At 33.8% G+C, this 25,498-nt stretch overlaps 1 long non-coding RNA gene across 1 annotated transcript; it reads right to left on the bottom strand.

Moving 5' to 3' along the window:
- Positions 1 to 20,589: 20,589 nt before the first annotated feature.
- Positions 20,590 to 21,546, bottom strand: LOC133880661 (uncharacterized). Its single transcript, XR_009902355.1, has 2 exons — positions 21,388 to 21,546; positions 20,590 to 21,303 (listed from the first exon to the last, which is right to left on the bottom strand). It is a non-coding gene; the product is annotated as an uncharacterized LOC133880661 (long non-coding RNA).
- Between the last annotated feature and the right edge of the window lie 3,952 nt (positions 21,547 to 25,498).

Genomic DNA, 25,498 nt, shown 5'->3' with positions numbered 1-25,498 from the left:
CTTCACATGGAGTTTCATGCATATCTCTACAATATTTCATTATCACATTTCCATTCACAATATAAATTTCATGCATTCTTCAATATCAATTCATCAACATATATCATATTCACAACACAAATCTCATGCAATATTCAACATCAATTCAACATCATGCCATCATTCACAATACAAATCTCATGCATCCTTCAACATCAATTCATCAATATATTTTCTTTTCACAGTATAGTTCATAATTACATATACCAAATCATCATCATAGAGTTAACATCCAATTAAACCAAACATAACAGTTCATATATCTAAATTCCTAAGGACCCTTAGTGAGTAGAATACTCACCTCGGTTGCATTGGACTCGTGACTCAAATATTCCCCATGTTTTAATTATCTTGAACTCACAGTTGGAGAACAACTGAAGTCTCCACCTTATATGCCTGGAAACATATATGATATTAGACTAAGCTATTGAACTCTATACTATATGACACATAAACTACTCGCATGCTCACGCGTTGCATCACACGCTTCTAAATCTAGCTAGGTACCTTAAGATATTATTAGGTTTACAATTGGTTCTAGGTTTATACTTTACCTTGTTTATTAATAATAAGATGTATTTATTATTTTTATTAACTTACATCATTATTAGCTATTAAGCTTTATAATTTGTTTATTCACTAAAGCTAACTAAGTGTATTTGGTCCATATATATATAGTGCTTATTTATGTGTTTCCAACACTTACACATATATACTTACCGACTTTAGATTGTCTTAGACATCACTATCCTTTGTTCTTCTAATCTTAGCCTACTACATTTATTACTTTACTCTTATTAGTTTCTAACTTTCCAAGCAGCTTAGTTTATAGAACCTAAATGATTTAATGGGTTATGGGCTTAATTAGGTCAAACTATAGGTTTCACATTTTATTTGTCTCTTACTTTAATATTGGTGTACTTATCCATTAACTCTCTCAATATTGTAATCTTTATGTAGTTCATCTATTTACTGTACTCTTATAGTACTCTGTTTACTTATTCCTTAGTTTATTTCTAGTGAGGAAAACATTCCGATAATTAACTCATAGAATCTAACGTTTAACATTTTACTTTCATTCATCCTTTTTTTTCATATCAATTTATTCTTTTTACTTATTTACTATATTGTCTTAGCACACCCTTTATATACAAATCCTTCCTCTTGTTTTCTCTAAAATCCAAACCAATCCATACAACAAATTAATTACTATATTGTCTTAGCACACTCTTTATATACAAATCATTCCTCTTGTTTTCTCTAAAATCCAAACCAATCCATACAACAAATCAGCCCACACTCTTCCAAAGAAACATTCAAACTTCATCATAATCACTAAGCTATCACATTTGGTCATCATAAAGAGAAGTCAAATTTAATACCCCAAAAATCCAGCCATTCGGCCATAGCCATCTAAGGCCACAAAAATAACATCCAAAGGCTAATTGACCAATCATAACCAAAATCACAAATCACCAAAAATCAAAGACTTCAAGAGAACTGAATCAATCGATCAAAAAAAAAAAAAAAGGCCCAAAACTAACCCTAAATTCGCATCTAACCAAAGCCATAGCAATCCACTTTAAAGATTGAACATCAACCTAAAACACTACCAAAAACTAAAACCCACTCAACCGGCCAATACAGAAAATCAATGGGAGATGCAACGAAATCAAAAACAAGGGAAAAGAGGAATCTCACCTAAATAGGGCTGGAATCCACTGCCCTAGCTGCTGCCACCACGCCTTGACAGTGGCCCAACCACCACAGCTCCGAAACTGCACCACCCACGGCAAAGGATCCACTTCCTTATTCTTGGTTCTCTCTCTCTCTCTCTCTCTCTCTCTCTCTCTCTCTCAGGTCATCTCTCCCAGCTCAATGTCTCTCCCTCTCAATCTGGACGGGTGTATGATCGAAAGAGAAGACGGAAAGGGAAGAGGAGGGAAAGGGAAGAACTACTGCGGAAATAGGAGAAGAGGAAGAAAAGAGAAAAGGTAGAGGGGCGCTCGGGAGAGCGAGAAAGAAAAGAAAAAAGAAAAGAAAGAGGAAGAGAGAGGGAGTGGGTGACACGCGTCAGTGTGTGAGTGGTTGGGATAACATAGCCAACCATATCCTGACACGTGGCAAGAAGGATTGCATTATTACTTTAAAGCCCCCACTTTAATTAATTACATCAGAACTCTATTAAATTAAAATCCTATCATTTAATAATTAATATTTGACCCCACATTTATTCAAACTACACCTTACTAAAATAGTTAATTATTTATTTAACTATGACTTATTATTATTATTATCCCATTATTTTATCTTAAACTCACTTTATTTTCATAATATAAATATTATCACCTATAACATAATTATTAATCCCATCTATTTAATTCCTATAATTTATATATGCAAAATTCCTTATTTATTTTTTTGGTCCTTGCAAGCTTGATATATATGTATATATGTAGAAATAGGTTATATAGAGATATAAGTAGGTATTTATGTAGGTTACTTAATATGTATATCTATATTATCATATTTCATTATTTTTTATTTATTATGGATAATCCCGTATCATATATATATATATATTTTAATTCATAAGTTATAACTATAATATTATAACTATATAATGCCACACAAGTATATATACAACTTCATTTGAATTGTGTGTGTGTGTGTGTGTGTGTGTGTGTGTGTGTGTGTGTGTGTGTGTGTGTGTGTGTGTGTGTGTGTGTGTGTGTGTGTGTGTGTGTGTGTGTGTGTGTGTGTGTGTGTGTGTGTGTGTGTATGGTTAGTTAGTTCCTTGATATATGTACGAATATATGTAAGTACAATGACAATGTGATTCATATATTATTAAATTAAGTGATTAGTATTGAAGTAACTAATGATTTAGCATTGTGTCATATGATCATATGATTCATATAAGTATCATACGATCATATGATATAACATTTTATCATTTTATCATTATATTATATAATATGCATATATTAATATGATCTAAAGTTTATCATTAGACTCTCAAATATCGTTGGATCACATAATTTATAATTCATAACTTATAAGTACTATAATATTTGCATAATGTAACATAAGTATAATGTATTCAAATTCATACTAATACCATATTTAGTTTCTTAATTAATGTATGTATTAATATATGCGAGTGCAACAATGACATTGTGATTTACATAATTTAAAAAATGTGAATATAATACAACTTAATCATTAATCCTTAATAAGACTTACCTACTAAATTACATCATTGCAAAAGGGTGTAATATTGTTTCTAGGGAGATAGAGAGAGAGAGAGAGAGGAGAGGAAAAAGCCTTGAGAGCTTGGTTTTCGCTGGGAGGGGGTGGTTTTCTTGCCTTCCCCTCCTGGTGGTGATTTCCCTCTGACTCCTCGTGAGTCAGAGAGTTTTTGTTCCCCCTGAGTTGGTTCAGTGGGGTTAGTTTTTCTCCTAACCTTTAGGGTTGTGGAGCTTTTGTTCCTCCTGGCTAGATCCGATGGAGGCTGGTCTTCCCCTAGCCTTTTCTGTGCTATGGTGGCTTTTATGTGTCGTTATTTGTTTGTTTTCTTTTGTTTGGCAGGATTTCTCATCTCAAGTTGTCTTCTTTGGGGGATTGGCCAAGCGTTCGTGTCGTCGGCGGGATGTTTTTTGGCCCATTCTTTCACCTTGTTTTCTTCAGATTTTGGAAGCCAGATCTACTCATCCTCGCCCACTTCTGACTGACACGCGCCACCCAGCCGTGTTCTCCGTCGCCTTCCGCCCCAGCCACCGCTAGATCCGGCCCTGTCAGTCGCCGGTGACTGGCGCGTGGTGCCCACGCACCAGTGGGCTCTCCGTTGTTTGGTGTGCGTGTGGGCCACACGCAGCTTTTTTCTGGCCGATCTCGGCGGTTTTCGGTCGTCCGGCGTCGGTCCTCCGTCTGGGTTGCGCTGGTGTCGGCGCGTGTCCCACACGCGCTGCCGTCCAGCTTCTTGGCCTTTTTCCTCCACTGCCGGCAACTTGTTTTTTGGGTGATCTCTGCTTCAGTGTCGTGTGTTTTTTCTCTTTTCTTGGGTCACAGTCTACTTGTGTTGGGTTCAATTTTTACGGGAATATTTGTTGGCTAATTGCTAGATCTGGTCTTTTTTCTTTAGAAAGTGAGCGTTAATGTAAAGAGGCTCAAATGACTTTCTTGTAAAAGTTGTATTTCTGCTTGAGCAGCTGTTTATTAAGCCAGATCCTTCTGGTTTAGAGAATGGGGGGCTTGTCCCTTATTTTCAAGTTGTAAGCCTTGGGCTGTTCACCATATCAATGAAAGATTACCGTTTCCGTTCAAAAAAAAAAAATCATTAATCATTAATTCATTATTATAAGCATTAATATATCGAATAAATACATTATAATAACTTAGTTAATATATACTAGATTAGATAATATAGAAAATAAGTAATAAGAGAGTTAGTTAATATGTAATTATATTTTTTGTTAGTGTGTGACATTATATACAAACTATTATAATTTAACATTAACATTAACATATATGATATTAACTAATATTACTAAACTTCTAATTACTATGTTATACATACACTAACTCGTTATATAGTTCATAAACTAACATATTATCTAGTTAATTAATGTATGCCAAGTAAATATAATTAACTATAGGTTACTCAATTAATATTTATATGTATATTATTTATATTATTATATATGTGTGTGTTATATATTACTATTAACATACTAACATATTAACTAAGTTAATATATATTAAGTTACTAACTATTAAGACTTAATAATTTACCAAGTACAATTTTATTTTTTATTTTTTTATTGGTAAGTTGTTAGCAAGGCTTATTCAGTTAACTATAGTCCATTGATTATTATATATATATATATATATATAAAACTTATTAGTTAATATGGTACTAGTTATTAGTTAATACTTAATATTCTCGTATTAGCTAAAAATTGTGATATGTTAGATTTATATGTTATTAATGAATATGTTACACTTACTAATTTATATGTTACTACTTATTAGTTGATCTGTTTACCAGTTAATATTTATAACATGTTAGATTTATATGTTTCTAGTTACGCATTATAATATGTTAAATTTACATGTTACAAGTTATCACGTACAACATTTATATGTTAGTATTAGACTACTAGACACTAGTTATTATGTTATTAGTCAATATGTGACATTTTATTAGTTAATATGCTAGTAGTTAATAGCTATAATATGTTAGACTGATACGTTACTAGTTAATATGTTAATATTTATTAGTTAATAATTGTAATATGTTGGACTTCTATGTTAGTAGTTATCATTTATATCGTAATTAATATGTTAGTACTAGACTACTAGTTACTATGTTACAAGTGAATATATTACATTTATTAGTTAATATGTTATTATTTTCTTCAAGATTAAGCTTTTAGAATAACTGGTAATTTAGCATGATATTATAGTAAAAATAGTCACAGTTTACTCAATTTCAATTAAAATCTTTCACATGTTAAACTTCACTTATTAAAATAAAAAATGATTAAACATATATGATTATATTGTAATGTTAAATATGCATATACATTAAAGTAATATGTATTATATATGTGTGTAATAAGATTTCAAATTGAAGAAAATCAACTATTTCAAATTATAATAATAGAATAAAAATAAAATTTATAGCTAACGTGTTACTTGAAAGTACTTTAATAATTGAAGAAATATATGCACAATAAATTAAATTATTTAATTAATATTTTATATTAATTTCTTTCTAACAGTATTTTATAAAAATATAGTGTCTAAATTACTAAATTAGAATATAATAATAAAAAAAATCATCTAACCTATATAGTTGTTTTTAATTTTAAAATTTTCATTTAAATTCATTATTTATCCAAAATTTTTAATTTATTGGAAAAATTGATTATATAAATAATTATAATTTATATATATTAAAAACAAAAAATTGATGATAATGCCACAGTCACGTGGCTGAATGAGGGAGCTATCATACAAAGTCTAGAAGTAGAAGGCTACAAGTCTACAAAGATAAAGAAAAAATGCATTTTTTACCCATTCTCTTCAATGATGCTAGCACAATGGCACAAATGCTGCAATTTTTAATGCACATCTCCTCTGCCCAATACCATTTATTATTCCAAGAATTAATTACAGCCATCCATTACTTTTAATCTTTACCGTCTAGCAATTTTTACTCATTCTTTTCATTCTTCAATGACGCTGGCAAAGTGGCACGCAAGTTGCAATTTTTAATGCACCTTTCCTTTGCCCAAGACCATTTATTATCCCAAGAATTAATCATAGCCATCCATTACTTTTAATTCTTTACCATCCACTAGTCAAATAACCCTAACTTAAGCTTTTCTTCTCATTCTTCTCAACTCTTCTATTATTTCTTCTGATTCGTTCCTAACTTCTACAAAATAAAATTCTCTTGACCCATACGATCAAGCTCCTCCACTCTTCTATTCTTTCTTCTCCCCCCCCCCCCTTTTTCTTCCCATTTCCTCCTCTTTCCCTCCCTTTTCTTAGTGCTCATGCCTCTTTTGACGTCTCTATCTGGCTAGATTTTTTTCTATCACCACCATCTTCCATCTTCGCCAATCTCTAGCAATGGTTCTTACACCACCGATGATTTGTAAAAGGTTTTGTACTTTCTACATTTATGTTTCCTAAGGTTAGGTTTTGGTCTCTATAAGAGACTCGTTCTCTAGAGATTTTGATTTGACATTGATTGTGCTTGTTTCACTTTAACCCCTGCAATTTTTTAATTTTCTTTTAACACTAAATGAGCCCTAATTGGGCCGAGCTGCCCAATTATGGCTCGAAAGGCCATGTAATGAGCCAAGACTTGGGCTCGGGCTTCGATCGAAAATCCAACCAATTTTTTTGTTTGATCGAGCGAGTCGAGTACTCAAACTCAAAAAACTTGGCTTAGTAATCCCGAGTCGGTCCCGAGTTAAGACATGGCTCCAATGAATCGAGTTCAGACAAAGGAACTTGAGCTTGGCTCGAGCTCGGGATCGGCTCATTTAGAAGCCAAGTAAAACGAGACGGTCCAAGAATGCCAAAACTTGACTCAGACCAACTCATTTACAGTCCTACAAGTAGCCATTGAATCCCCATTTGGAGCTGGGGCCTTTAATATGGATTGGCTTAGCCTCGTTGACCATTTGACTATGTGTTTAAGATTTCCAAAGAAATCTTGGTCAATTAGTCCATTTGAATCCAAGCAGCCATTGAATCCCCATTTGAAGGAGGAGAAGAAGCATTTTTCTCATCTTTTCTCCAAACGGGACAGAATATCATTAAAATCACCCACGCATGCCCAAGAGCCCTATGAAACTATAAACAATATTGGTATCAAGGGATTGCCAAAAGCAACATTTTTCAAAGGTTCGGGTACCACCATATATGAGAGACAAAAAGCAAAGGTCTGTACAAGCTAATTAACACCTATTAAATGACCATATATTTGCAAAGAAGATCTATGAAATACTTATTGATTCTCTGAACGAGCCCAACGCTTGAATATGTTTTTGGCTTGAAATCATTTTTCAATAAAAAATATTTTACGCCGAAAGTTATTTGAATTTTATCATGAAACTCAAATTGAGCAAAAATAATTTTCATAGTAAGGATTTATTTTAGGAAGTCAAGGCTATGAATTAAAATGGTTCGAAGATCAAATAGATCAATTATATTAGTTAATGGTTGAAACCAAAAATAAAAAATAAAAAATATTGGAGCAGCCAACTAAAGTGATTCTTAAATGAGAGGGCATGCATAACCACTCACATTGGTGGAACCTATCCACTCACCCACTCACTCACACTGGTGGGACTCATGTGAGTGGGTGGGTCTCTCCAATGTGAGTGGGTTGTGCACGACTATTGTGCAAGGAACTTTTCCATAATTGAAAAAGATATAAAAGAATTTACATAGGGATGACAATTTGTGTTTCTGTATTAGATTCGAATCGTATCAAAGCAATATATAAGATTACATAGATTAACACCAACTCAACTTATTTAATTAAATATGTTAGACTTTTCAACCTTAGCTCGTTTATTTTGTACCAAGTTCTTGAATCTTGTCAAAAATTGTTAGACCTAATTTATACCGTAACCACAATAGGACTCAAAGAAAGAAAAAAAAAATGCCTTGCATTGCTCATCTACTTTTCTGTTGGCATATGTTAATTTTATCGTATGCAACACATTTAATTCCGAGATAACTTTAGGGATAATTGCATTATTGGTCTTTGAGGTTTGCTATGATTATATTTCAGTCCCTGTGGTTCAAAATAATAATTATAAATCAATCCCTAAACACATTTTTCATCTAAAAGTTAATAAATTCTATTAGTCAGCCACATCACACCCAATAAAAAGTCGACATATGTCCATTAAAATAAAAAAAATATAAAATATAATAAAAAAATATATTATTTTTTTTTTCAAAAAAAATATATATAAAAAATGGGTGGTCCGGATATTGACGGCAGATGAAGGGAATATTGGGGAAAGAAACAAAATATATATATATATATATATATATATATATATAAGCAAAATCTGAAACAACAGTTTCTTTTTTGGTTTTTAATTTGAATGTGCGTGTTTGAGAGTGTCTAAAAACGAATCATGCGTCAAGAAACAAATGCCGGTCAAGATTTTTTGATACCTCTATCATGTCTCTATCATGGTCGGGGGTGGCGCCCGGCCTCCCCCAATGGCCACGGGCAGCAACTCTTTGTATTTTTTTTTTTTTTTCTTTAAAAAAATTAATATTTTTTTTTATTTATTTATATTTTTATTAAATTTTATATTTTTTTATTGTAATAGACACGTGTCGGCTTTTTACTGAGTGTGACGTGGCTAACTAACAGAATCAGTTAACTTATAGGATAAAAAATTGGTTCAGGGAATGATTCATAATTATTGTTTACCACGAAGACTTCTCATGAACTTTTTGAACCACAAAGAGTGAAAAATAATTATGGCCAACCCTAAGGACCAACGGTGCAATTATCCTATTACTTTATTTGAAGTCATATTATTAATAGTAACCCTTCTTGATTTAACTATGATGAACAAAGATGAAGAGCAAAACTATAAATTGACAATATCAAATAAAAATCATGAAAAACGTTGTGTAAATGGAAATTTAAGTAAACCTCTATCCGATATTTATTGAGAAAGGAACGGGAGAGGATCTCATTGGAGAGAATTGCTATACGCGAGACCTTTATCTGTCTCTTCTTCGTCCCTTTCCACATGACATGTAATTTTTTTAAAGAAAAATTGAAACCAAAATCGGACGACAAAATCGTGGGTTGGAGGAACGAAAACCATTTCAAAAATTTCCCCCATTTCTCTTTCCCTAAAAAATCTCCCCCCATTTTTGGCACCGGCCACCCCCCTCCCACACCACCCATCTCCGACTAGCTCTCCCTCTCTCTCTGATAGGAACCCACGATAATTTGAACAGAATTAAAGATATTTGATAGATAATGAACTCCTTTCGGGTAGGAGAGACCACAAATGAATCCACTTAGGGCTGGATACAAACCACAAATGACAAAATGCCAATACAATAATCAATAATCTATTCTCCACATTCTAGAACTCATCTTATACTAGAGCTACGTAACTGAGAATAAAACTACCCACTAACATGTTAAACTACCCACTAACATATTAAACTACCCATGCACATATTAAACTACCCGTGCACTAAATAACTACCCATGAATAACTGCAGCACACCACTACCCATGTCTAGATAGTCCTTCACGTGGCCATGAACTGCAGTTGTCCAACACCCACGTCTAGAGTCCTCCACGTTTCCATCAATTGCCCCGCCTGGAAGAAGAACCTTGTCCTCAAGGTTCATGTGGAGAAATTGATGAGAGGTTCAACCTCTTCGGCTCCGCGCTTACCACCCACAATTTTTGTGTCTCCATTTTCGAACTCCTCAAACCTTTCCTCCATTGCAGAAACCTCAATAGAGAGTGCTTGAGGTGTTTGGCAACAATGTCCCGGTGTGAATTTTTCATTGCAACCGAAACATAGGCCCTTCTCCCTTCTTTTCTGCATCTCTTCCCATGACAGTTTCTTGGCAGCACCCGATGAATATGGGCGTGTAGTATGTGTTGAGTACCCGGCTGAATTTGTCGACATAGTTGGCCCTTCACCGCTTGCAATCTTCCGGTCTCTAGAGAGATTATCATCTCTCATGCGTGCTAGCTCAATGGCGTCACGGAGGGTCTTCGGTTTGAACATTCGCACAGCAGATACAATATCCTGTTGCTGCCCTCCAAGGAATGTTCCCACGAGTGCCTTTTGTGGCCACCCATCCACCCGGTTTGCCAAACGCTCAAATTCTTGTTGATAATCCCGCAATGTCCCTTCTTGTTGGATTCTTGAAAGTGCCTCGTCATAATCTTCGACTTCGGTAGGACCGAATCGAATCAGCAACTCCCGTTCGAAGGCGTCCCATGTGATGGGTACTTGTTCTTCCTTGTACAACTTTTGAACCCATTGCCACCATTGATTGGCTTCACTTTCGAGATGAAAGGCTGCCAGGGATACCTTTTGCTCCTCCGGTATTTGCTTATAATTGAAGTACTGAACTACCCGGTTCAGCCACACGTTGGGGTTGTCTCCCGAGTACCGAGGAAACTCCAACTTAGTGAAATTACTCGATCCTTTAGAACTATTCGAGTGCCCGGAAGAATGATTTTCGTTTCCTTTGTCTGCAGATGATTCACCATGTTCAAAACCCTTGAAGAAGAGTTCCTTAAGCTCCGCAAAGCTGGACTGTGATTCTGCATTCATCTTCTGCATTACTTCTTTCAAATCCTGAATTTCTAATTCCAATTTCTCAATGCGATCCTTGTTGGTAGCCATGCTTTGAATTTTGAACCTGGCTCTGATACCAAGTTGATCGGAACCCACGATAATTTGAACAGAATTAAAGATATTTGATAGATAATGAACTCCTTTCGGGTAGGAGAGACCACAAATGAATCCACTTAGGGCTGGATACAAACCACAAATGACAAAATGCCAATACAATAATCAATAATCTATTCTCCACATTCTAGAACTCATCTTATACTAGAGCTACGTAACTGAGAATAAAACTACCCACTAACATGTTAAACTACCCACTAACATATTAAACTACCCATGCACATATTAAACTACCCGTGCACTAAATAACTACCCATGAATAACTGCAGCACACCACTACCCATGTCTAGATAGTCCTTCACGTGGCCATGAACTGCAGTTGTCCAACACCCACGTCTAGAGTCCTCCACGTTTCCATCACTCTCCCCTGTTGACGCACGATCTCTGCCCGTCTCTACCGTCCCGCTCCCCCGCCGACCGACTTCCAGCCCTCCGTCACACTTTTTCATGTTGGTATGCCTGATTTCTCTTTTCCTTTGAGCACCATTCTTTTATTTTCATTTCTAATGGGTTATATTTTCAAGATTCTTTCTAATATATTTATTTTTTGTTATGGGTTATTAGTTCAACCTTGTTTTTATTACACGGAATACTCAAATCCCATGAATACATGCCAGAAAGATTCAAACTTTCATGTTCCTCTTATTAATGTTTAGTTTTCGAGTAATTTATTTAATTATTAGAATCATCTGCTACCATTGTGAAAAAAAATTAAAGGAGCAATTGCAGGCACTGAAGTGCAATATTTGGTAACTAATGTGCAGATTTGATAATTCTAATATATTCATATCAGCGTTAACTGGTTTGAGTACTGTTTGGGTTTCTAAATGATGGGTTTGTGATGAAGTTTTGTTTTTATCTTTCAATTATTGGTTGAAAAAAAACAAAATATCGCTTCTTCTGGCAAGTTTCTTCTAATGCTTTATAACTTGGGTCCGACTTTGATAAGCAAGATATTACTCGTCATTGTTCAAAAGAAATGGATCTATCTTCTTTATCTTTTAGTGTGTTGATCATGGTAGTACCCACAATGATATAACACCTAGCAGAAAATAATTTAACAAGTACTAACTTAATATAAATCATGCATGTTAACCTTTGATTATGTTTGACATAGATGGACGTTCGAGTACCAATTCCATTGTTAATTGAAAAAAAAAATATCATCAATTTTTCAATTAACAATGAAATTGGTGCTATGATACCAATTCCCCATTTTTGTACAGTATTAATTTTTATCCGATATTACCAAAAAAATAAAAAAAATGATTTATGATTAATAGTTATATCTGTTTATCTAACAACATAGCACATTTACTATGTATTTGCAATGAAGTCACACTATGGACAAGAGTTGGATTAAAAAGTTTAGAGGTTTGAGAGAGTATAATTATGTACTAAAGTACAAACCTTATATATGTTATAGTAAAGTACTAAGGTATTGGCAAGGTAGTTACCATTTGTAATTTATAACATATACAGAATAATATGATGTTTGATTTAATAAATTAGTCTAATATAAATATATATAACCAATTGACATATTAATTTATATTAGTAATATGAACTAATTTACTAAATACTTAATTATTGTATATGTATGAATTTGTATCTTTATGTGACATTATGTGATTATAATTTATACTTACAGTTTAATTCATATATATATATATATATATATATATATATGAATTATGAATCATATTATAATATTATCTATTATAAGTATGAATCATATTTATTCTAAATATCTAATGATAATACTTAAACCGTATGATCATATGATTTAACGATTCATATGATCATATGATTTGACGATTCATATGATAAAGATACATTGTTCTATATGACTTAGGATTTAATATTATAGAAATTGTTAGATTGTCTGATCATTTTTTTTGACATAAAATCTAATAATAATACATATGATCATATCATCTTATGATATGAATTCTAGTGATAATACTTAATTTGTGATTATAAGAGATATATTGTTAATTTTAATGCTAATCACTTAATTTTGGATTACACCAATTACATTATCATTGTATTGTATATGATATGATTATATGAATCATATGATTATCTTTTATCATTAAATTATATATTGTATAACAATTAATAATTAATATATATTAACTATTGTTAATTTGTTACTTAATAAGTAATATAAAAGTTATTTTTCTAAATATATAAATACATATATTTATTAATAAATATATAAGAGTAGAGCTAATAAGCGAGCCAAGCATATGAAAAAATAAAAAAATTATTTTGAAAAAAAGAAAAAAGAAAAAAGAAAAAGTCTATCTAAATGGTACATCTATTGTCAATACAAAAGACAAATTAATACACTTATATATTAAAAATGAATTTGTCTGTCTTCATTTATGTGCCAGTACTGGTTAATATCAAATATAGTTTCAAAAAACACCACTTAATTTTCCATCTACTCAAAATGAGAACATAAACTTATTCATATTGATTTGGTGGACCGCGGATCATGAAGAGAAGTAATATTAAATCTATGGATGGCGTTGTCCTCCACGGGCTTCAAGCGATGCAAAACGCAGGAGAAAATTGAATTCCGATTGTTAAGATAGTTTTGTTTATACATGCAATTCCATCCTATATATTTCCAACAAAGTAAAAATATCTTTATACATCTATAAAAAAAAAAAAAAATATCTTTATACATGCATCCTCAATGAAGGAGTTAATCAGTACCATGAAGAGCATCCATTTAATTTGTACAGTATCATTGACTTATAAGAACCCACAACTTACCATGTTTAAGAAAATAACAAATTAATCTGGACTTTGACATACTAAATAGTTACTCAAATATATATTAAATGTAACCCCCCCCATGCGTTGCATAAAACTAAATGTTCAATTAATTCTAGATGTCTTCAACGGACTAAATTAAGGAAATTATTACCACTAATTAAACCAAATTAAAGATAATTAACATATATAATCATATTAATCTCCCATAAACATGTAATTTGTATCTGAATACTGAAACTGCGGATGTTAAGACAATGCAGCAACTTTAATCAGATTAAACGTCAACCAGGGAAAAATAAATGAATATATATATATATATAACAATACTATTGTTAAAGCCTCTCATCCCCCTATTGAAACCCTTCTGAGTAAAAGGGAAAGATGATACTGTTGTCATTGCCTCTCCCTATAAAGCTTCTAAGAATGACCCTGCTCATTCTGAAACTCGGAAGATTATTGAACAAAATAATTTTTCTAATCAATCTCTTCATATTATTGGTCAACAACTTGATCGTATTGAAGAAAAGATTGAATCTTCAAAAATTATTGAAAAACCTATTCCTTTGGCTGTTAAGAAAGATATAGAAAAACCTTTGATTTCTTTACCTGAAGAAAGAAGAGGAATTAGTTTGAAAACCAATAGCCAAAAGAATTTGGAAAAAATTGAAGAAATGCTTCAAGAACTAGGACTCCGCAAGGCTACCCAAGTGATGCCTTCAGTCCCCGAAAGCAGTTCTTCAAATATTACTTCCAATATTAACAAAGCCTGCGTCATTAACCATGACAAAGAAAAATTTGTTTTAAACAATTTTGACCATTCTGATAATGAGTCTGAAAAATCAGAGGAATCTGACTATTCTGCATCTGACTCATCCACTGATGAAGATATTAAAATTCTTGAAAAAAATGTTGGGAAAATTGAAACGTCTCCAAAAGTTCAAAGAATTTTTAAATCCAAACCTGTTAACCTTACCAAAAATTGGTATAATAAACCCACCCCCCCTGATCTGCAGTATGAAGAAAGAATTTTTAGAATCAATTCTCTGTTTCTGCTGATAAATTGTATGAATGGAATATTGATGGTTTGTCTGAACAAGAAATTCTTAATAAGATGAATCATATGTCCATGGTTGCCAATGCTTATATGACTAACCATGATGTTTCTGATTATGATATTGTTGAATTACTTGTTACTGGATTCTCAGGAACCCTCAATAGCTGGTGGGATAAGCATCTTACTCAAGATGCTAAAACCCGAATAAAAACTGCTGTTAAAATTGATAATGACGGAAGCCCCGTCCTTAATGATGGCAAGCAATTGCCCGATGGTGTCAATACTTTGATATACACCATTGTTAAACATTTTGTTGGAACTCCTTCTAACATTACTTCTCGTATTTCTGATTACTTGAATAATCTTAGATGCCCCACTATGTCTGATTATAGATGGTATCAAGATGTTTTCATTTCTCGTGTTATGCTTAGAACTGATAGTTTTAAGCCTTATTGGAAAGAAAAGTTCATTGATGGATTACCTTCATTATTTGCTCACAAAGTAAAAGATGAACTTGTTAATCCTACTACTGGATCTATTGATTATGAAAACTTAACCTATGGTGATTTGTTTTCAATTATTAAAAAACTTGGTATTAAAATGTGTGTCGATCAAAAAATGATAAGACAACAATTAAAAAATGCTAAGAAAGCTAAGTATGAAATGGGTAATTTCTGTGAACAATTTGGTTTACCTCCCATTGCTCCTAGCAGGAGGCATAGGAAGAAACCGGACAAGTTCACCAAAAAATACCGTCATACTAAAAGAAAAACTGCTAAGCCTGAAAGGCCTGCTAAAATCTTTAGAAAGCATAAGCGTTCTAAAACTGTTAAAACCTCCAAAGGAAGGTGTTTTAATTGTGGAAAAAATGGACATTATGCTGATAAATGTCCAAATCCTCCTAATAAATTGAAAAATAAGATTAATTCTTTAAAAATTGATGAAGAAGATAGGAATGATCTCTTCAGGATTTTACAATCCCAAGATTACTCCGATTCTGATTCATCCTACATTGATGAAGTTTCATCTGATGATTCTTGCTATCATTCTGCTAGTGAATCATCTAGTAAAGATGTTTTCAAAATTGGCTGCAGTAAACCTTGCTGTGAAAATAAATTTTGTAATGTTACTTCTAAAGAAGAAGAACAAGAAAATTTATTAATCACTTTGATTTCAAAAATTGAAAACGACAAGTTAAAAGATGAATATCTTAAAAAACTCAAGAAAACAATGAAACATGATTCTCAAAAACCTGTTAAACCCAAAATCTCTCTTGATGAAACTTTGGAAAGATTTTCAAAACAAAAATCCAAAGTAATCTCTATTTCAGACCTGCAGCATGAGATAAATAATATCAAGAAAGATATTGTTGATTTAAAAAATGATATGTTTCATATTAAAACTGATAATCAAGATTTAAGAAGTCAAATATTAATCACAAATCTTCATAATAAAATTCATTCAGAAAAAGAAGATTTGAAAATAGAAGAAATAACTGGTAATCAACATGATCATTCTAATAATGATCCTGAATCCAGCAATGCAACTGTCTGTTCCAGTAGTGATTTAAAATTTGTTAAACTTATTAAGAGTTTCATTCCACCTAAATGGTATGCTAAAATTACTGTTATTCTTGCAAAAGATTATTCTTTTGATGCTATTGCTTTGATTGATTCCGGATCTGACATGAACTGTATCCAGGAGGGATTAATCCCTAGCAGATATTTTGAGAAATCCACTGAAAGATTAAATTCTGCCAGCGGAGATTCTCTACATATTAAGTATGAGCTTAATAAAGCTTATGTTTGCCAGAATGATGTTTGTTTTCCCATTCCTTCTGTGCTTGTTAAAAACATGAAGAGTGACAAAGTAATTCTAGGAAATCCTTTCCTTTACTTACTTTATCCCATCTCTTCTATTGATGAAACTGGGATAACAACTATTAAAATGGGTACAGAAGTAAAGTTTACTTTTGCATCTAGACTAGATATTGAGCTGGATCGGCTCAACCTAGTCACTGCTAAAACCAAGCACTTGAATTCCTTAAAGCAGGAACTCAAGTACAAGAGAATTGCCCAGCAACTCTCTGATAAGTTGTTACAATCCAAAATTACTGTCTTTCATGACAAACTTGTTAAAACTGTTTGCCCTGAATTACCCAATGCTTTTTGGCACCGGAAGAGGCACATCGTGACTCTACCTTATATTAAAGAATTTTCCGAAAAGAAAATTCCTACCAAAGCTAGGCCAATCCAAATGAATGCCGAAACTTTGGAATTTTGCCAGAAGGAAATTGCTGACCTGCTTGCGAAAAATATTATTCGCAAAAGCAAGTCCCCGTGGTCTTGCGCTACTTTTTATGTCATGAAAAATGCTGAACTTGAAAGAGGTTCTCCTAGGTTGGTAATTAATTACAAACCTTTGAATGATGTTTTAGAATGGATTAGGTATCCTATTCCCAATAGGAAAGACCTAGTCAACCGCCTTAGTGAAGCCCTCGTCTTCTCTAAGTTTGATATGAAATCTGGATTTTGGCAGATCCAGATTGACAACAAGGATAGGTATAAGACTGCCTTTACCACACCCTTTGGTCATTATGAATGGAATGTTATGCCTTTTGGTCTTAAGAATGCCCCTAGTGAATTCCAAAGGGTCATGAATGATATCCTTAACCTATTCAGCCATTTTGCTATTGTTTACATTGATGATGTCCTCATCTATTCCAAATCCATTGATGAACACTGGAAACATTTGAACTCGTTTCTAGAAATCATTAAGATCAACGGACTTGTTGTCTCTGCAAAGAAAGTCAAACTTTTCCAAGCCAAGATTCGATTCCTTGGTTTTGACATTTCTGAAGGACAAATTCGCCCTATTGATCGAGTTATTGAATTTGCTAGCAAATTCCCTGATATTATCACTGATAAAAATCAACTCCAAAGGTTTCTTGGATCATTAAACTACATTGCTGACTTCTACAAAGATTTGAGGAAGTATTGCAAACCCCTGTTTGACAGATTGCAAGCTAATCCTCCTCCTTGGACAGAGGTCCACACTTCACTTGTTAAAGAGATCAAAACTCATGTTAAATCTCTTCATTGTCTGGGAATTCCCACTGACACTACCTTCAAAATTGTTGAAACTGATGCCTCCGACATTGGCTATGGAGGAATTCTGAAACAAATTGTTTCACCAGGATCTCCTGAACAAATTGTTCGATTACATTCTGGATCCTGGAATAATGCACAAAAGAACTATAGTACTATTAAAAAAGAAATCCTTTCTGTTGTTCTTTGCATTTCAAAATTTCAATCTGATTTATTAAATCAAAAATTTCTATTAAGAATTGATTGCAAATCTGCAAAATATGTTTTGAAAAAAGATGTTGAAAATATTGCATCAAAACAAATATTTGCTAGATGGCAAGCGATTTTAAGTGTTTTTGATTTTGATATTGAATATATTAAAGGAATTAACAATTCGATCCCTGATTTTCTCACTCGTGAATTTTTGCAGTGCCACCATGGCAAGTAAAAAGGATCGAGGAAAAGGAAAAATTGTTAATACCTCTGATAACAAGTCTCTGGCCATCAAACCAGAGTCTTCCCCTATTGGTACTCCAGCTGCCTCTCCTATTACCACTTCATTAGCCCTTACTAATCGGTTCATGACTTTTAGCCCTGAACCAAATATTACTTTCAGTAGCGCCCTTGCCACTGAATTCAGTCCATTTCTTGGTCCTTCCATTAGGCCAAGAATGCCATTTATTAAAGCTGAAAAACCTTCAGCCTACGTCCGCCTTTCTTATTTCCAACACCTATTTTTTGTTGAAATAGGGATGGCTCCTATTAAAGACCCTAGCCAATTGGCTATTGCCTATTTTCCCCCTCGTTTCCATTGGGTCCCTGAGCACCCCCTCAAAGATATCTCATATTATACCACCATCTTGGTCGAAACAAAATCAGTTCATTTCAAGCCAATTCTCGATCAAAAGACTGGTAAAACTCTTTACATGAGTGTCTACTTTGATAAGGTTCTCCTTCTCAAAGACTGGGGTGAACACCCTTCCCAGCCCAGAGTTCTTTCCAATTCTGAGCTGTCCTATTCTTATTATGACTACATTGATGCCTGGTTTAGATTCATGCTTTACCAGAATTCTACTAATAACCATTCTTGGTTTATTAATTTTGACAAAAAATTCTCTGGTATTCTTCCCCTTTGGTTCTCCAAATGGTGGGGACAGTTCGGAGCAATTCCTGACATCCTCCCTCTGCAGCTTGCCAAAGCCTTTGGAACCTTCAGAGATTACTACAATACTGATGCTTATGGAAAGAAGTTCCCTGCCATAATGCATTTTGTTATAAAATTCAAGATCTCTTGGATTTTAAAATGGAATTATGTTAAAAATGGTGATATCATTGATCGCCATTGGTTTGTTAAATGGTGGGATAAATACCCACAAACTGATGCTATTGTTCAGACTGTATACAAGGATTTTGCCAAAAAGACTCCAGAAAAAGGTCTACCAGCTATTCCTGTTGCAGTCCCAAAACCTACTGAACTGGTCACTCCTTCTCATTTCCTCTCTCCTCCAGAAGAAAAGAAGGCTACTGGTGATAAGTTCTCTGATGATAAATCTGTTGCCTCATCCTCTTCGACAAAAGATAAGAAGAAGAAAAAAGGCCCTTCTAAGAATGATATGAGAATGTTCCAGCAATTTCTCAAATCATACAAGGAAGAAAATAATATTGAAGACAGTGAAGACAGTGGAGAAGAAAATTCTTCTGAGATCTCTCTGGACACTGCTGGCTTGGGCGGAGCAGACCGCCACCTATTTGGGCATGACCCATTCACCACTCAAGATGCTCTAGATGCTCTGGAAGCTATTCCGGGTATTGAAGATATTCCAGATCTTGATTATTGACCCTCACGGGTTTACTATTATTTTCACATATCAGACAACATCATTAGCTCCACCTAAAGTTGTTTGTCTTTTGTGGACTTATTGCAAGCTTCAGACAGCATTATTGGCTCCACCAGAGTCCCACCGAAAGTTTGCTTGTTTTATGCGGACTTTTAATTGCATCTACAGCTGGTCAATGACCTTGGCCAACAACTCTTCTGACTGCTACAGTACTGCTACAGTGCCGTCGCATGCTGATCTACAGTCTTGTTTTCCCTATTTTACCCTTGTAATTGGCCTATATAAAGGACCAAGGCCTTCAGGGTAAGGCAGAAGCTTTTAGACTAGAAAATCTTATTTTCGAAATCTGCTATCTCCTGCTCTCTTGTTATCTCATTGTGATCCCCGGATCTCTTCGCTTGTATTATCCCCTGTTAATTCTGTAAGTATTTCATTTTGAAATAATATACAGTTTGATAATTCTTGTAATTTTGATAATTAGTTTTATAATTATCATTACTTGCATCCCCTGTTGGCTGGTTTATACCACCTTCCCCTTCTCCCTCATACACACACACACACTCTCTCAGGTCTCTCTCGATCTCCATCTCTCTTCCCCAGTTTTTGCTTCCGCCCCTTTATGGTATCAGAGCCATAAGCGTTAAGATTATTTCTTAAAAGTAGCCCACATTATCAAAAAAAGAAAAAGAAAAAAAGAATCTTGTTACTTGAGACTGAGATGTATAATCCAAACAATTTGAAACATATTCGGAGAAAAATTAAGACGCCAAAAATTTGAAATTAAACTTATTTGAAACAGGATTAAGCCAATATATCAAAAATCCTTGTAAAAAAGGATAAGTATGGAGACAGCACAATAAAATAGATTAAAATAATAATAATAAAAAAAAAGACACCTGGACATTGCTTTCTTCCATTTATATCTCCTCAGCCTTGTCACAATTCACACAGCACCCTTACCTACACCAATAGAACAAGTTAACAAATGATTAATTTTGAATTTAGATTATTGAAGGAAAGAAATGCATTTGCTCAAGGAAAAATTCAGATCTCAATAATAAGATGCTCTCATTCCCATAAAACAAAAGGAGATTGCAAATATATATACACTTCGTGAATGAATACAAAGATCTAACAGCTTAACAAATTAACTAACACTTGTAATTGAATGAAGGAACACAATTAATCTCTTTAAACGTTGCAACAACGAAAGAACATTAACCAAAAAACTAATTGATCTCTTTAAACTTTTAAAAAATTAAAAGCAAGGACAGAGAAATCAGACTTTTTGTAGTTAATCTGATAGAAATGGAAACCGCATAATTCGGAGCTTATCTCAGGTGCCTTCCGGACGAGAGAAGAGATCCATGATTTGGTCCGTGGTTTAGCTCCGAGCGAAAACCGACCCGAACCCGGTACGCTATCAAGCAACGGTGGAGTTGAATTTGCCAGCTGAAATGGACGGTCCAAATTCGAAATCCGAGATCCTAGAAGATGCAACCAGTGGGATTAGGATATGAAAAAGAGAGACAGATAGAGAGCGAAGAGAGATTTGGATCTGAGAGTATGACTCTTTCGATGGGTAAAATCCCCGTTTTTATGCAGGGGAATGTCCTTGTTGGAGGAGGAGCTGGAGGAGAGCCGGAGAAGTTCCTTAAACTGCGTATGTGCGAAAGGAGTCAAAAGCCCCTCAACCAAAGCGATAGACCGTCTAACTGAGAGGCGCAAAATAGTCATTAGCCGGTGAACAAGAAAAAACCGAAAGACCCAAAAATATTCTTTAACAACCAAAAGGGTACTAAGGTAATTTCGATTTCAAAGACCAAAAAGCCCATCTTATTTTCTTGAAGTCAAACACTACTCCGTAAAAACTTCAAGGGTAAACCAGTAGTTTTAACAAAAAGACAACAATACCCAGCAGATTCCTTAACCAGCCGAATGTAAGCAGGAGTAAAATAGTCATTTCACAATCTAAGGAAATGATAAAAGACAAACATAACCCTGATTGATTTAACTATGATGAACAAAGATGAAGGGCAAGTTGGACATACGGAGACCTCTGTCCGATATTTATTGAAGAAAGGAATGGAGAGGATCTCATTGGATGCTTCGCAGGCACAAGTTGGACAAATGGATATAAGCAGGTATTTATTCCATACTTTTATCATTTACACAACAAAAAAACAAAAAAAAACAAACCATTGGGCCTGCGAAGAACCTTCTTAAAACCGAAATATTTCATTAGCTTTGGTGAGTAAAGCCAGAAGGTGCAGAATCCACTATATAAAGCACACGTCACAGCTTGGACTTCAAAGACATGGACTTCCAGCTCGCGCGTGAATATGTACTGACATTTTCCCTACTTAAACATATCAATCATGGTCCCCCACAACGTGATATCAGCTTAGTTTTTTTTTTTTTTTTTACTTAATTATATTTGTTCTGATTAAGTGAAAAATAAATATTAAATCCTACGATCTAGATTAAGCTGTGATGGTCTATGAGATACAACCATGGGCATAATTTACTTTTGAATGTTTTTTGAAGAGAAAGCAAAGTAGGTGTAGGACGATTTTTTTTTTTTTTTTTTTTTTTTTTTTTTTAAAAAAAAAAAAAAAATCGAAGAGAATGCACCCAACTTTATGAAAGAATCTTTTTTTTTTTTTAATCAAAATTACCTTGCATATTCCTCCTAATTCATATATATATAAAATAATTTTTCAGTGCTCATCTTTCAAAAGACAAAAATACCACTCTTTTGAAAAAAATATTTATGTTCAGAAAAGATGTTTATTTTTTAATTATTCAACAAATACTTGAAAAATTAATCGGCCATAGGACTGGAAATTGGACTTTAAATACATGATACAAAAACAACAAATATGAAAAGCACACGAGAGTTAAGAAGCCAAACTGAAAAAAATTTCTGTTGGACTCAAGCTTTGAATATCGGTCTTGGAAAGCGATCTATAAGAGTGTGATCAATAAAAAGTACTCTTTCTATTTTCGTAAGGCTCTTCCATCACCATTTACCAATGCTATTCTTTATTTATGAAAGAATCTCTACACTCTCCCTCGATCAACACAAAGCATTAATGTCTATCAGCTTTACTTTTTACTTTTACTTAAATATCTCTGTGCAACTCTATTCTCTTACTAGAAAACAAGCTGTCCTCGAGGAGCCATCTGTTCAGATATGCCAAAACATTCGGAGAGTCCTGTCCCTTCCCACTAACTTCACTGGATAGAAAAGAGAAACTCATATCATTTCATCCACAATCCAATAATTTAAATCTAACCTTCCAAAACTCAAATCCCCCGGCTTTGCTTTGACAATGCAATAAGAACACCTAGTCAGGGACGTAAGTGCCAGCGGGACAGTCAGAGAAACGGCCGAAGGTATGAGAACTCTTCATTTAATCAGAATAGTGTACTTGTAACTAAAACCTGCCTAGTCACTGTCATTGAACAGGCAAATTGCAAGCAATTTTAAGGACCTGGCATTAAATGAGCCCCAGCTAGCGAGATGTAAACTTCGACCATATGCTTTATAAGCTTTTCTTATCACAAACTAACGTGATTGAAGCTCAACTTTGAGACCTATTTTAAAATCATCATCAATAAATTTATTCTTTTTACAAATTGTGAGAAATATCAACTGCATGCATGAGTTCCTGAAATCTAAAGTTTCAACATAAAAGTATTTTTCACCACCCAGATGGCCACCACAGTTAAATGGAAATTATTCAGCATTTAAACAACTCCAATTTTTGCAACATAGATCAATTTGGACAAGTCCATGGCAGGATCTGCTAAAACTTTTTAGAAGATGTTTTCAAGTTTTTAATTGAAAAAATGTTTTTGATGTGATATGAAAGTGAAAGTAAATTTAAGTGTTTTATATTTGGAGTTGATTGTTATTGCTGTTTATTATACCCCTCTTTTTTATGCCGTTTTTGGTTTGCTTAGGCACCTGGCACTTGGGCCTTTTGCGCCAATTATTAGTAATATATTAGTAATCAACAATATCGACGGACAGCTCAGGTAACCTGGGTTCTCATGCACATGGGTATATTAATTCTATATTTAAATTTAAGGAAAGGAAATTTTTGTCGTTACAGTTGTGGACCACACGGACCTCTTTAATGCTAGGAGGCTGAGTGCTACTACACTACATGCCACGCAGAATGCATGCGCACATGCTCAACCCACACAGAACGCATGCGCACATGCTCAGCAGTGAACACACCCAACTTTTTCCTAATTTTGGAAGATAGAAATTAGAGTGCTTCAGCCCCTGTACCCCTTTGCTCTCTTTCTTGTGCAATTCTCGGTTCTCCAGCTGCCCACAGTATAGAATAGGATGCTTCGCCAGTCGCCTTCCATACTTTCATCATTTACACAATAAAAACAAAAGCAAAAAAAACATTGGTTCCGAGGAGAACCTTCCTCAAGTGGAAAGAATTCATTAACTTTGGTGAGTAAAGCCAGAAGGTGCAGATCGAATCCATTATATCCATCCATCTACCCCACCTCGTAAATCTGCCACCTGAGAAATGAGCTTTAAAAGCATGCACACACGTACGTCACAGGTTGGCCTTCAAAGGGGACTTCCAGCTAGCTCTTGAATATATACTGACATTTCTCCAACTTTATGAAGGAATTTTTAAAATGGAATGTCTTATTATTATGTTAATATTAATCAAAGTTGGGTGTTTTCAAGCTAAACCTCATTGTTTCATTTCATAAAAACAACGTTAAACAACTAATCAAGCTGTAATGTGATTATTGTAGAGAGCAATTGACTCCGGTCGTTGACTGCCTTGTGTAGTAGACTAGCAGTAGTGAGAATAGGCAAAGACCAAAGGCTACGCAACGCATTTGTTGACAAGAAAGACGGAATTAATTCGTCCTGGATTGCGTTCCCATTATTTCCTCATCTTGCATTTCTATTTACCTCAGTCTGAGAGTGTATGGATTACTCAGAAATTTTGAGTTAAGAAAATATGATGATTGATGACGAATCTCACATCTATCTCTTTAATTTTCTTTCTTTTAATTTTGAACATTTCCAACAATAACGTGACCATTAAAGCTCATCTTATTATTATTTTTTTAAAAACAAAAATTCATTTTATTGCATATATATATTTGAAATCATGTGATTTTAAAGTTGCTTTTTCAGAAACAGTACTTTCAGTATTCAAGTAGATGTGGGTTTGACAAAAGTAAGATAGAGACATAAAAGCCTAGTATATAAATTTGAAAAGCTCTGAGTGGTCACGTGAAAGTAGATTGGGTTTGGTAAAAGTAAGATAGAGAGATAAAAACATGTAAATCTGAAAAGCTATAAGCAGTCATGTGAAAGTATTAAGTCACTACAAAACAAAAAATGTATATGTATATATATATATATAGTGCGTGTACATCCTTGCATTGCAGGTCCAATTAAACTCCTTTTTGACAGTTGATTTTTTTTCGAGTAAAGCTTTCAATAAATATATGTATATCTGCCCTATTTATTAAGTTTGAAAACTACTACCAGTTAAAGAAGTAAATGATACATGTGAAAGCCACTTTACACCTGTTCCTTCTCTCTTTGAATTCTTTGGCAAGATAGAGATAATTAATTGGTCAGAGAAAAACTTTCTTAAAATGAAATGTTATATTATCATGTTAAAA

The sequence above is a fragment of the Alnus glutinosa genome, chromosome 10, assembly GCF_958979055.1.
Source record: "Alnus glutinosa chromosome 10, dhAlnGlut1.1, whole genome shotgun sequence".
In the NCBI taxonomy this organism is placed as follows: domain Eukaryota; kingdom Viridiplantae; phylum Streptophyta; class Magnoliopsida; order Fagales; family Betulaceae; genus Alnus; species Alnus glutinosa.
The sequence above is the reverse complement of the archived record's forward strand: the minus strand, read 5'-3'. Positions and strand labels throughout refer to the sequence as shown.